The sequence below is a fragment of the Camelus dromedarius genome, chromosome 5, assembly GCF_036321535.1.
Source record: "Camelus dromedarius isolate mCamDro1 chromosome 5, mCamDro1.pat, whole genome shotgun sequence".
In the NCBI taxonomy this organism is placed as follows: domain Eukaryota; kingdom Metazoa; phylum Chordata; class Mammalia; order Artiodactyla; family Camelidae; genus Camelus; species Camelus dromedarius.
The window spans coordinates 5712442-5726540 of record NC_087440.1 but is presented as its reverse complement, the minus strand read 5'-3'; the positions used below and the strand labels follow the sequence as shown (position 1 = coordinate 5726540).

The 14099-nt window shown below is 48.0% G+C and overlaps 1 protein-coding gene across 5 annotated transcripts in view; it reads left to right on the top strand.

The window, feature by feature from the left end:
* TLN2 (talin 2) overlaps positions 1-14099 on the top strand; it is a 395887-nt gene that overhangs the window by 58092 nt on the left and 323696 nt on the right. For all 5 annotated transcript variants that reach the window (XM_064485544.1, XM_064485540.1, XM_064485542.1 and 2 more), the window contains one exon: positions 12790-12879. The gene's annotated coding sequence lies outside the window, so the exon portion shown is untranslated. The remainder of the gene's footprint in view (positions 1-12789; positions 12880-14099) is intronic.

Below are 14099 nucleotides of genomic sequence, written 5' to 3'. Positions count from 1 at the left end.
CAGAAAAGTCCAAATGTTGGCTCGACTCTATCTGAGCTGATGAGGTAATGGCCTGGGACAGTCTCTGTAGGAGTTAGGAGGAGGAGGGCTGTTTTGGGTTTTGTTTTTAAAATGATGGTTAAGTGAGCACCACAGTGGGCTGTTCCACAGAGGCCCCCAGGAGAGGGCCGGGTGGCAAGTACCAGGATTCTGCTCTGTTCTGTCCACAGCTGGCCCTTGGCCTCCATCTGAAAGGCCCGTGGGCGGTCCAGTTAAAGGAAGCCATGGCGTTGGCAGGTTGCTCCATGAGTTGTCAGGGCCGCCTGTTTTGGAAACCGGCACTACCTGTTGGGCTCCTGGTGATGAGCCAGTGGCTCATCTTCCTGGGCCCTCACAGTCCAGAGTCTCGGCCTGGGAGTTTGCCAGGCATGGATGATAGAGGTATCGCCCCTCAGGGATGCTCAGGAAGTCTGCTTAGCCAGAGGGGACACTGTTTTCGGGAGAAGGGTGGGTTGGTGCAGTAGGCTGAGTAATGAGAGATCCAGCGGAAGGAAATGGCCCTGAGCTGTGGGTGTGGCTCTTGCCAGCTGGTCCAGGCCTCCTGACTGGGTCCAGGACTGTCAGATACAAAGCCAGCTTGGTGCGAGGCCCTGGTGTGCACGGGAACCATGTGCTGGCTGCAGGCTGGGCAGCATCCTCTAGTGATTTCTCGTTCCCTCCTGCATTGCCTGTGTCTCATCTTTAATTAAAATGCCCTTGTTAGGAAGTCTTCTAGCTCTTGTGAAAAGCTATCCTGACCACAGAGCAGCCACCCCCATAAGGAGGGGCATGTAGAAGGAGACACTAAAGAGCTTCAGATGCCCAAGAATTCTCTTTGTGCTGTGCAGTTGGCCTGATGTCTGTGGCCGGAGAGCCCTGTGGCTCACTGTAGTGTTGATTCCCCTTTAGCACAGGGGTGCCTTGCCGTCCCCAGCTCCACGGCTTTGGTAACCCTTTTCTGAACTTGTGTGGATGTTTTTCTAGTCTCTAGTGTTGTTAGCCAGTAAAGAAGATAAAAGCCCCTTCTGCATTTAATAAACTACTTGAAACTGTCCTCTTCACGGAGGGAGGCTAAAGCCACCCGCTGCCTCCCCTGTGGCTGAGGAATTGTTACTCATGCTCTCTGGTGTTCCCCTCTGGGTCCCTTCTTTCCACCCTCCCTTCCTAAAAAATTCGCATTTCTGTGTTTCGGGTATGGATGCTGAGAGCCAGGGTTCCCTGTGAGTGTCAGCATCCCCTTCCTGGCTGGGGGGGGGGGGGCTCTCCTGGGTTTTCCTGCCACTGGGCCCCTGCTGCCTTGATCGGACCCAAGCACCCTGTGCTTCTCAGTGGGGGTGGGGGGGGTGGGGGACGGGACACGCACCACTGCTGCTGAAGACAAAAAGGTTTCCACTTGCCTGATGCTTTTCGCCTGCGTTCTCATACAAATCTCTACTTCTTTGATACTACTTTCCTTGTAAATGTGAAATTGAATAGAAAGTAAAGTTTGATGGATGGGGAGTTTAGTCACCAGGAAGGTACTCTGTATCCTTGCTTGAGGTTCCTTTTTGGTCATGTGATTTGACTGTATTTTAAGAGTTGTCTGTGTGTGACTGTATTGTAAGTCACACCTGACTGGGACGCGGTAATTAGCTACAGGCGTTCTTTAGTCTATGAAGGAACCCAGATACTTCTGTTGTAATTAAATCATTAGAAATTTGCTGTTGTAGAGGATCACTTTTATTCTTCCTAGAGGCCGAATATCAAACATTCTTGGAGGCGCTGATGAAATGCTCATTTTAAATGCAAATTCTGTGCACACTTAGAAAGAAAATGAAACGCTCTGGCCCCTAGCGCTCACGCTGCATTTTTGCCATTCCTTCTGATGGCCAAGGGGAGGGTTCCTGGATAAGTCCTTCAGCATCTTTATTATGATTTCGGATTTGTACTTGCTGAGAGGAAGCCTTGCCCCGAGACATTAACCCTCTGTTGGCCATCTGTAGACATCTCACTAGTTTTGGGGTTTTTTCCCCCCTTAGATGACGTTTGGATTTCTTCTCATTTGCTTTATGGATGATGGCTGTATTGGGAAACTTGTGGTGAGTGGTGTTTTGTTTGTTTGTCTGAGGCAAATGGAACGTGTTAAAATCCTTCAGCTTTTAGCAGGCGTGTGTCTGTTGCTTTTTCATGTTAGAGTATCCACTTCCTTCTCTTCTCCTCTGGGTGTCTTTTCTCACTTTCCCTGTTAACCCAGCGACTGTGTCCCGGCTTGGAATCTGGACAGACCGTGGCTTTGAGCATATAAAGGAGACAAAGGTTTCCTGTGCATCTTGGCTGGACAAGCAGTTCATTCTCTGGCACTCTTGGAGAGGGAGAGCAACTGCACTTCCGGAGCCAGTTTGATATGTCAGTCCTCTCCCCTCATCAGACAAATTACATTTGTTTCCTGAAAGTGAGAATTCTACTTGTGAAACAAGTCCTGTGTGTTGTGGGCCACAGTAGGGACCGGTTGGTTGGTGACATGGTGACGTGCAGGTTGGTAAAAGAATTTACCAGAGATAAAGTATGGGAGTGGAAAGGCGTTTATTAGGGGTGCACTGTCATAGACAGCAGCGCGCCACGCAGAGGAGAGATGCCTGTGTGGGCCCCGAGGGCCGGTTGTTGGGGTGTTTTATAAGGTGGGGTCACAAGATGCCTGATGGGCTTGTGCACAAGTCTCTGATTGGCTGCAGGTGAGGTAAGAGGTTTAGGGTCCGTGAAGGGCGGTGGGGTTTGACTCTGATGAGGTGGGCTGAAACAAGCCAGCCTGCGCCATTGTGAGATTAGGCATTACCTGGGGCTATTAGTTTGTTAGGGCAAACTTGCCCCGTAAAAAATGTACTTTATCTGTTGAGGGATCACAGGTAGACACCTGAGAGCCCAGGAGTGGGGGTCGTTGGACTTTGAAGGCCCAACACTGTGTTCTGTGGTTTTAGAGACCATTGGATTGTGTATGGAGGGGCTCGCCCTCTCAACTAAGCCGGTCTCTTTCATAGGAGTTGTGTTCACAGCTGGAGGCAGTGGAGAAGGTCTAGGGAATGGCAGAGTGGTCGTGAAATAGAGCTGGACCCTGTGGGGCCCTCTTGGGCACAAACCCTTTCTGTGACCCTCGTTTCTTGTTTGTAGGAAATAGGCTTCATTCAGCCTCCTTGACCTTCCTTGAGTTCCAAAAAGCAGATTCAAACAGTTCCTTAGCAGGGAAGGGAGGGAATGCAGGAACTAAGGAGAAACAATCAAGAAAAAAATAGTGCGTCTTTGGGCCAGGGTCCTGGTTCTTCCTTGTAGGATATACGTGGCAATGTCTTTGAGTTCTTCTATAGGAACCCAGGTGGAGGATGGTAACTTCAGGCTGAACACAACATTCCTGGAACATCGCCCTGTTACCTCACCACCAACCAGTCAGAAGGAAGTCTGCACACAGAAGGAAGATAAAGACTCTGACCCTCTCCCCAAATGATTCTTCCCTTAAAAACTTTAATGGTTGAGCAGAATCTTCGGAGGTGGTTTTTGGACATAAGTCTGCCGTCTCCCCAGGTTGTTGGCTCCCTGAATAAAGCAGCCTTTCCTTTCCAACCAGGACTTTGAGTTTGGTAGCAGTCGCATGTTTCTTCTATCCACAAGGACTGAATACTGTAGTGTGCCCCCTAAGCTGGGGTAGTGGGCTGATCCATGGTTGCCAAGTATTATGAATATGCAAAAACCTTCTACATCATTGAATGCAGTTGTAGCTGTGCTATTTTCTTTTAATTTTATTATGAACCTTTTTTTTTTTTTTGCTTTTGTGTTTTTGCAAAGCAGAATATAGAATTGAAAATGAAGCTTACATGTCTGTCCTTAATTGGTTGACTGCATAGAATGATTTTAGAGTTGGAAGAAGATTGAATCCAGGAACTCTCTGCTTCTCATTTCTCTGAACTGGGAGGTCACTGAGGACTTGGGTGATGCATGGTGATACTGAGAAACAAGTTTCTTTCAGCACTGCTCCTCCTCCCACTGGAAATGTGATAGACCTGAGAGAAGACTGGTGGGAAGGACCCCTGATCAAGGCATTAGGATGAGAGACAGTAGCTCCAGGCTTGGACAGCTGGCATGCTGAAAGACTTTCAGAAATGATGTTAGAATTCACTGTTGAGGCTGCAGAAATCTCTGAAATAGGCCAGCCTCCAGGCCAGGGAGCCCACTGGGGAAGAATCAGGACTCATGACTTTGCCCCAGTGTTCTTCCTGTGTCTTAGGTATGTGTACTCAGCTTTGGCACCATTCACATTTTGGGCTGGGTGAGTCTCTGTGTGGTGGCTGTCCTGTGCGTCATAGGATGTCTAGCCCCATCCCTGGCCTCTACCCACTAGGTTGTAGTAGCACCATCTCTGCCCACTTCAATTGTGACAGTCAGAAGCGTCTCCAGATATCCCCAAATGTCCTCCGAGGAGGGGAAACTGCCCCCTGTTGAGAACCACTGCTTTAGAGGTAAATGATGTCCCTTAGAGTTCACGGATACAGCTTTTATATTGGCATGGCCCTTTTCCCCTTTTGCTTTGACATGTGAAATACACAGCTACAAAGGTGTTTGCTACAGCTCTTACAGTAGGTAACACTGGCTCAAAGACCGTTTGTGGGAAAGTGATGAGCATAGTTCTAAACTGCATTGCATTGTGTTTGGGGTGGCACTTCCCCATGAGTAGATTTGTTGTGGTTTTCTTTCTAGATTTTGAACGCTGATGACTTGTCTCCGCTAAACGCTGATGACTTGTCTCCGCTAAGCAGCTTGTAGCTGGAATTTTAGCCAGTGGGTGTCAATGGAGAGAACATATGCACCATGAGCGGTCAGAGTGTTCCAAAGTCCAAGGAGATTTTGGCAATCTGAAACCGATGAACAATCAGCCTCCTGTTTTGTGAACTTTGGGGTAAGCTCAGAAAAGAACACTCACCAACTTAAAAACCTGCTCGAATATAGAGCAGAGGTATGGGCAGATTTTAAACTGGACCATGACCTTATGAATGAAGGAATAGCTCTGGGTGGTATGAATTGATGGATACAAAGGGGTAAAGAGCCCCAGACTGAGAGGCTGGAGACCTCGTTCTGTACGTGGGCCTGCCTCCAACAAGTCACCAAATATTCAGATAGTTGATTCCTTGTCTGCACGTGCTGGGTGGTGAACCTGGCCTGGGTATATGAAACCACAGGATAAATCTAAAACTCTCATTGGAGCATTTATTCTAGTCAGGGAATTTGGAAGATAAGAGATTATTTCAGTGTGAAAGTAAGCATGCACATATTGAATAAGTGGGAAGTCTGCATGATGAGAATTGGAGCTAGAATACAGAACTTGATGAATGAAATGAATGGAACCACATGCTTGCTGTGAATGGCTTCCCAGTGCTGGTGCTCCACCCTCTTCTGTCTGGTGAAATTCTAGCAGGAGAGTTTGATGATCCACGGAGCCAGGGATCTTGAAAGTTCCTTCTACATCTAACATTGCTGGCTGGAACAAAAGAGATAGACCGTTGGTGTACAATCTTGGGTAAGTTCATACTACTCACCAGAGAGCACCTTGGGCAGAATAGACAATCATAGTAGAGGTTTCAGGTACTTCTTGTTTTCCTTCCTTCCTTTTGGTTTAAACGGGAAAGCTTTGGCTTCCGTTCTGCAGTGTGAGCCTGTCACCAAAACGGAAAAGAGGTTGGGTCTAGAGCTGTAGTGGGACCCTCAGAGTTTAACAGTTTACTTAAGAGCTTGCTGAATCTAAGAAATGTGCCAAGGGAGATAGCTGGCTGATTTAGAAATTTCTTGGAAATGCCTCTACCTGACTGACGACAGGAGGGTTGGCCTGTGGGCTCCACGTGAAAGTTACAACTACTGACCTCCGTCTTAAAGCTGCGGCTGACCTGGCTGGGAAGAAGTGGGACTATTAAGACACTCTATTCATTCAGTTTTTATTTCTGAAATGACTTAATGTTATATAGAAGTTTTTGGTTTTTTTTTTAATGTTGATGTTCATGATGGTCCTTAAGAAACTAATGTTAAAGGCTTGAGATGGGACCCACGTCTCTGTGCTGTTTTCTGGAGAGAAAAAAAGGCCACTAGCAGACGAGCAGAAGAACACCTATGAGCAAAGCAGTTCTTGAGGAAACGGCTCCTGTAACCATTGGTCAGCATCACCTTATATGATGTCATAGAGATAATTTATAATGGTTTCATGAAAGCAGGAGTGGGTAGCAGTGGGGCTTTTCTTTGTCTTTTCTTGGCGTGTAATTGAAACAGAGCTTGGACCAAATGAGAAACATTTGTGTTGACAGGGGAAAAAAAAAGATTCCGGAGGCTTCTCGAACGGGGTCAAATATTGCTTCCTTATTTTATTTGGAGCATGTAAGCAGACTTCTCATCTGAGATCAGCATTAAGAACATTGCCATGTCTATCTGCTCACAAGCAAATGCATTTTCTGACCGAGGGAACTGTCTGAATTCTAGACCCACATGACACATGCCATGAATCAGAAGAAAAAGCGTGTGTGTGAGATTTCTGTCTCAAAAGAAATCTATGCCTTGAGAGTGAGTTTATGAATTCACTTCTTTAAATAATGCTACTTATTGAGAAGCTGTGTCCTTTGTAAAGAGAAGTGTACCTGTGCGTTTTGAAGTCGCAGGCTCTTTGACTAGATCCCAGAGGATCACCGAGTTGGCTGCAAAAGTCTAGTTGTTTGGCCCTTGGGAAATAGAGCCTGAACGTATGGCCTAATGGGTTTGAGTACTCAGGTTACTGGAGTGTGCCCAAATGAACAAAACAACCACATCCCAGAAACCCTTATTCAGGCTGTTGGTGTGCTTGGTTTGATTCTAGAATTGGCATCCTGAGACCCACAAGCACCCATGAAGCACTAAGGCATAGGCATTTCATAGTTATCTGAGACTCGGCTGTTTGCCAGGAGTCTTCACCGTTTGCTGTATAGGGTGCTGAGATATAGGTGATGCATTCTTGCCTGCCAGGAACTCAGTCGAGGGAGTGGGAAAGGCACTCAGAAGCTAAGGTATGAGGTTTTTCACAGGGGGCAGAAGCCCCTGGCTTGTAGGGGAAGGAGAGGCTCATTTTGATTGGGAGGTTCAGAGGGATTGTCTTGGAGGCTTCGGGGCATGTGATCTGGGTTCTGGGAGAAGGTAGATTTATATCAGATGAGGGGGTTGGGCTTTCCTGGGAGGAGTGGCTTGGGAACAGACCCCAAAGTGAGTGAGTAGGAGGCAGGATGTGGTGGGGTGTAGAGAGAATCCCAGACAACAGACGTGCTCTTGGAACTGGTTTGTGGTTCTGGGTAGGGGGGTGTCGCTGTGGGCAGGGGTCTGAGTCAGGGGAAATGAAGAGGAGGTCTGAGTGTGCAGGGCCTCGTCCCAAGGTGAGAGATTTGAGCTGCACCCCAAAAGCAGTGAACTGAAAGCTCAGGGGAGAAAGGAGGTAGAGAAGATAGCAGTGTAAGCAGGCAGGCAGGCAGGCACAAGGAAGAGTATTGGGAGCACCTTGGAGTCTAATTCCATCTTTCTGCTGCTGTCAGACTGATTGATGGGGAAGCCAGGCTGCTCACGTGGGCTGGGCCTCTGGGAAGACTGTCGAATCTTTCCTTGTATCTCTATTCCAGTCCTGAGTTTTCAAGCTTGAATATGAAATGACTGAGTGATACTGGACTCAGGGGGAAAGGTCCACTCAGCCCCTTCCTCCTCCTCAAACTCTGTTACTGTTCATCTGAGTTACTTGCATATTCCTCCATGAAACACCATCTTTCTCCCTCTCCTCGCCCTTTCCTTACAATTAATCCACTGGGTGCTCTGTGCAAGGTGCTGGGGTGCCAGCAGGAGGGGACAGTCTGTGCCCTCAAGGAGCTCCAGGTTGAGACAGATGGGAGGAGAGACGATTTGGAACCATGTGAGCAGCGTGGTGGCGGGGTCCCTGCAAAGGGAATTGCAGGAGGGCTATACCGGGGCGCTGGGGGAGACTGCCCAGCTGCGGGCAGCCGTATGGGGATGGCTTATTTCAAAAATACTTCCTACTTTCACGTGTGACCTCTAGTTTCTTCCAAACAGCATAGCGCCTAAGTATGGCACATATTTTGGGGTCTTTTTTTTTGTTTGTTTTTACCCCCTCTAACTCCCACTGCAGCACCAATTTGGGGCAGAACACAGGCTATTTCATTGTGTTGTGGAAATTATTCAAGGGATTTTTATTCTGTATGGGTCAAGTATTTGCCTATAGAATAAATTAATAATGCCCTGGAATTATTTTCTGCTGTTTAAAAAATGTATGTAGGGGCTATTGGGATGAATTAAAAATTGATTTAAGAGCATTTATGTCTTTATTTCCTCCCTCCAAGGATACAAGAAGTAGAACTACTATTGTGTGTGTTGAGGGGGCGGAGGGGGTGTGCAAAACTTCTTGATGTTCAAAGGTACCAACTTCCCTTCCTCTCCCAGAGTTGAGCAAAGTGCCTTGGCGTGTATAAATCTGGAGCACACCCAAGCCTCCCACCCACCCCTTTAGTCTGCAGGCCACGCCTGTAGCCCTGGCGCAGGTATGATAATGGGGGAGAGAAGCACGCTGTGGCCTTTTCCTGCCTGTGTTCTCCGAGGTGTGAGAGAATCCTGAGGATTGAAAGTTTAGCACCAACTGAGTGCCCCAGAGGTACAGGCCTTTTATCAGAGGGTCTGCTTTCATCCCTGGCCCAGGCCCTTGATTTAAAGGAGCTAGCTGTTGGATGTATTGACTAATGCCCTGAGGATAAGGTCTCACACCTCCCGGAGAGTTCCAGCCCCCTCCTTGGCTGGGGAGCCCCTGTCTGCGGGTTGTCTGGGTTAAACATCAAAACGCTACCTCTGGAATCTGTTTCCTGGCTTGGCCATCCTCCCGCGTGGGTCCCCTAGGGTGGAAACAGTGACTGCGCCTGTAAGCGAGCACTTGAACTTGGAGAAGGATCCCACTTAGGCACAGACTCAGTAGGAAAGGGGCATGAGATCATTCTGTTCCCATGTTAGCTGCTGAAACCCTTTGTCTTTCTGGAATTGGCTGGCCTTTACTTTTCCTGAACTCTTAGCGATAGTGTCCCTGTAAGCTATTGTTTTGAGTCAGTCAAGAATGTTGGGCTTGCGTGCATGTGTGCACTTGTGTGCATTCTCTCTCTCACACTCACACTCTCACGCGCGTGCACACACACATACACACAGAGGAGCCCATGCCTACCTTGAGCTCAGGAGAGAGGGCAGAATGCAATGGGATGTTCTACTTTTGAAGGTGACATACAAGAGAATACATTTGTATTTTTAATTTGGCTTTTGCTTTGCGTTTTTAAACTGCAGACTTGGGCTAGGAGGGGAGTAGAAGAGACCCAGGAGGAGATGAGGGGCTATGGTATTTCCCTTTTTAGGCACTTTGTGCTGTGTGTCTGTCCTGCACAGTGTACGGGTGCTGACTATCCAAAACTGGGTTAAAGTGTTGTCTAGTGTCATGGTGTCAGTGTTGGGTGGTTGTAACTAAAAAATGATGGTTTTGTCTGCTAATAAGATTACCCCCCAAAGGGTCTTCTTAGAAAGGCATTCTCTTGCTCAATTTATTAGGAAAGGCGCATACTTTCCTTATTTGGTCAAGATAATATTGGTGAGTGTGTGGGAGGGGCTAGGAATTGAGACATACTGGTCGTGTCTCCATATACCATCCACCTACTTTTCTGGCCAGGGGGTGTCTGGACCACTCACTGAAAGAGGAGAATCCTCACGAGGAAGGTAGAGTAAAGATGAGGCACGTGAAGGAGAAATGTAAGGAAGCCCAGCCTCTGTACCCAGCTGAGGAAGGAAGTGGCCAGACGTTCCTCCAAGTTCTGCACAAGTGTCTCGGCTTCGCTTTTTCCTCAGCTGCTCAGGAAGGCTCACTAAGATGGTGCCTGGTAACAGACTGTGCCCAGGAAACAGGCCTGCAGAGCCGAAAAGTGGAAGGACCAATGGGTTCGCAGAAACCCAACACCAGCTTTTCCCAGAGTGACGGGCAGCCTGGGAGGTCAGCGTGGCCTCAGCCCAGAGCACAGGACTGCCCCAGGGCGTGGCCTTGTAAAAAAGAAGATGTATTTATAGACGTTGCCTCGGGGGCCAGAGCTGGTAACTGTCCCCCGGTGGGCCCCACCCTCAGACAAGCACTGGGCTGGATTCACAGTTTTATTGCTGCGTCTCTAGCTGCGGCTGAGATGAGACTCCTGGAGGTCCCTGTCGTGGAAATGAATCTCTTTGTGAGGAAAACTGCTTTCCTCTGTGACACGCATATGGAAGAATATATTAAATGTATAGGAATCGTTGGAACATCTATGAAACCAACAACCAGGTTAAGAAATCAATCCCATGAATATCTTAGAAGCCTCCCTGTCATCCCAGAGTCGTAATAAGCATCTTAATTTTTCATTTTAACCGATCCTTTTCTCATTACCTTTGTATGCATTTCTAAACCATGCAGATGTTTGTTGATACTTTTTTTCAGTTTTGAAAAACTGAGTCCCAAGCACAAACATAGCTTTGGGAAAGTCCCTGTTGAAACTGTTTGGCAAAAGATCCCAGGCAAAGCCTAGGACTCTGGAACAGTTGTCAGCATTGCCGGCTGCAGAGTCGTCCTCTTCCGCCATAAATGCTCCGCAAGGCCAGTTTTCTCGCCGGTCCCTGCCCTTGTATGTCACATGGTAAATGGAGTTGCCACTCAAAGCCCTGTTTACCAAGGACTTATGGAATGTTCAGAGAGAAATATACAAAGGGACTCCTCATATGCATTAAACCAAGGTCCTTAACCAGAGGTACAGAGAGAAACTTCAGGGGACTCGGGAACCCTTTGAAACTGAATCCTGCATGTTCCCCTTTTGGGTGAAAGGGTCCATATGTTTCTAGAGGAGTTTATGGATCCTCTCACCCCATAAGGATAAGGAGTAATGTAGCCATTATGTTAGATTGTCTTTTTTGGTGTTTTATTTTTAAAAATGAGTCCTGGGAATACTGAAGGTGGCTTGAAACGTTTACGAGTCTGCTTGTGTGAGTCTGCCCTGACTTCTTACCTGTGAGCGTGGAAAGGGACCTGGTAGTCGGTTGTGCCTTGGACTATGTAGGGGGGGGTCCTTAACCGTTCTGTGGGTGGCCTACCAGGCTTTGCATTTTCTCTGAAATCAGGAATCTTTTACTCTTGACCCAGAGTAACTAAAATGCTAAAATGGGGGGGGGGGGACTGGAACGGTTGCTGTAGTTTCAAAACAAATGACCTCACTGCCTAAATTCCACTTAATGCAAAAGAAACCCTAACTTTCGCCTTATAAATAATAATGGACCTCTGGGGAAACAGACCCAAATACCCATTTAGTGCGGGTGGGGGCAGATTTGTCACTGCTGACGTGAACTCCCTAGAAACAGAATATGACTATTACACCAAATTTGTAGTTACTTCCTCAGAGAGATGGCAGTTTAAATTTATAATGACTGACATTCAGTTCTTCGAAGTAGGTGAGTAATTATGCTTTGTGTAAGCTGACTTAGTGGGAGGTACTTCCAGCTTGTTCCAGCAATGTGCGGGAATTTCAGAATACACTCGCCGAAGGACACGTGAGTCTCATCCTGTTCCTTCTCTTTCACGGATGAGCTGATGGAAGATCCCCTGGGTTAGGTGTGATCTGCTCAAGGTTGCCTTGATCCGTCATGGTCAAATGGAGCTAGAGCCCCAGGGGGAGAGGTGACTGTTTACATGATTATGGCTTAAATATGTAATTAGATGAAGATGAATTTTAAAAAAACATAAGCAGAAGAGTCATTTTCCAGAGATGCAGATCATCCATTTCATTTAAGCAAAATGACTGTTGACAACAATCTTGGCCCCCTCACCTGCGGAATATACCACTATTTATGGTCTCCGGGCATTTCCCTGGAGGGTTCTGGTCTCTCAGGTCTATAAACCTGAAATAAGGAAAAGGAGCTTTCGTTTTTTTCTGTGCTGTTTCTATTTTATACATTCAGAATTTCTGGGCCTTGAGGTTTTTGTCTAGAGTTTTTAGACTTTTCTTCTTGTACTCAAATATGAACAGTTCTGGGTTCTTTTTTCTTTTTCTCTCTTTTTTTTATTTTATTTTTGAAGAAAACCAGGAGTTTCAGTTTGGCTGTTGGAAGTCTGGGGATTAAGGAGAGAGAACTAGAGGAATGGTTAAGATTTGGAACTGCAGGCTGCTTGGTCTCTTCTCCTCTGTTAAGAGCCAGGACGAATAAGAATAGCATTTATTTAGAAACTGAGTTTCATGAAGGAAGGTAATTTACAGGTAAACATCAGCTTTTTATAGATGTGAGCCTGCGATTCGCTTCCTGGCCTTGCCATTTCAGGCTGCTGATTTTGGACAAGGCCTGTCTTTTCTGAGTCTTGGCTTCTCTCATCTGTAAAGAGAGACGTTGGGCCTGATTATCTCCAAGGGCCCTTTGCAGCCCTAGGTCTGGACGCCACGTTGAGGGATTTGCAGAGAGGCTGCTCTGGAGCTGCTGGTGGTGGATGGTGCCTCTCGTGTGATGGAGGGCAGCAGAGTTGCCAGCTGTGTCACTGCACGGGGCTCTGAGACCACTGACTCCAGGTGGCATTTTCCTTTTCTGGTCTCTTTCTAATCTGAGCCCCATCCGTGTCATTCGGTGACACAGCCCCGTTCGGTGTTTGGAGAATGCTACTCACCCACTAATGCGGCTGCCTGCACTCACGTGTGTCATTGGTCTCTTCTTTGCCAGCGCGCTGCTGCAGGGTAACATCTGGACTGGGCTCCCGGACCCTCGGATGCTCGGCTGCTGGCAAGTTCCTGGATCGACTTGTTGAAAACAGTGAGTAACCTCTGTGTTTTTTCTACTTTGGAATCTGAGGGCCAGAGGGGTGGTGGCCAGGAAACAGTCTCACTGACGGACTGCCTTCCTCTGCAGCCCTCCTCCTGCACAGCCAGCTCCAGGAGCGATGGAGTTGGTGGCTGTGACTCCAGACACAGCCTTTCTGTCCCTGACGGTCAGACGGTCATGAGGCCTTCTGTGTCCGCCTCCCCAGAGCTGATGGTCTATCCTCACCGGCCTGCAGACAGAGATTCTTGTTGGTGGCATGTGCAGGTGCTGTTCCTCACGGCTTAAATCCTCTTCCCCGCAGTTCCTCCTCGTCCACCACCTCTTAGCCTGGTGCAGCCACTGATGCCAATCTCTTTTAGAGATGCCTCCCCCACCTCCAGGTGTGCTTTCTAGCTCTTTCTCTCTCTGACCTTTGCTTGCATCTTTCTTTGCACTTAAAACAGGAGAGGTCTCTTGAGTCATTTGGTGGACCACCCATTCATCCGTTCATTCATTCAACACATATTGATCATCTACTATGTGCAGGTGGCCACGGTAGGCACTGTCTGTGCGGCCATGAAACTTCCGTGAAGAAAGGACACCACCAAGTGAAAAGCTAAGGAAGTGATCCGGTCTGACCTGGATAGACTGCTTCGTTCTGGGGGATCTAGTTAAAATGCAGACCCCGATGGGGCTGATCTGGGTGGGGCCTGCGAGCCTGCATGTTTGGCAAACTCTGGGTGATGCTGCCGCGGCTGGTTTGTAATTGCACTTGGAGAAGTAAGGTCGAAGGTTCCGGATGCCCCTGACACTTGTCCCTGAGTCTGAATTGGTGAACTGCCTGAGGCGTGTGTCTGTGAAACCCCAGAGACCTGGTGGGAGTTTGTCCAGTTCATCTCCTTCAGCTGCGTGAGACCGAGTGGTCTGAGAGAGGATCCTGACTGGCAAGTACGGGAGCCCGTTACCGTCCCCTGTCCATGGCCACGTCCCTTGTTACTGTGGGTTGTGGTTTTGTCAGTGAAGTGCTCCCTGAAGTACTGTGCTTCTCAGATGCTGGAAGTGGGCTCCATGAGGTGTCCGTAGTGTGCCTACTCTGAAGTCGGCGTTTCTGAGCGAACTGAGGCAGTTTCTTGTTTTTAAGAGCAGGTTGTATCAGCTGGGCTACTGTGGAACTTCTGTGGATTGTTGAGAAGACAAAATGACTATGTTGGAAGCTGAGAACTGATCATGGA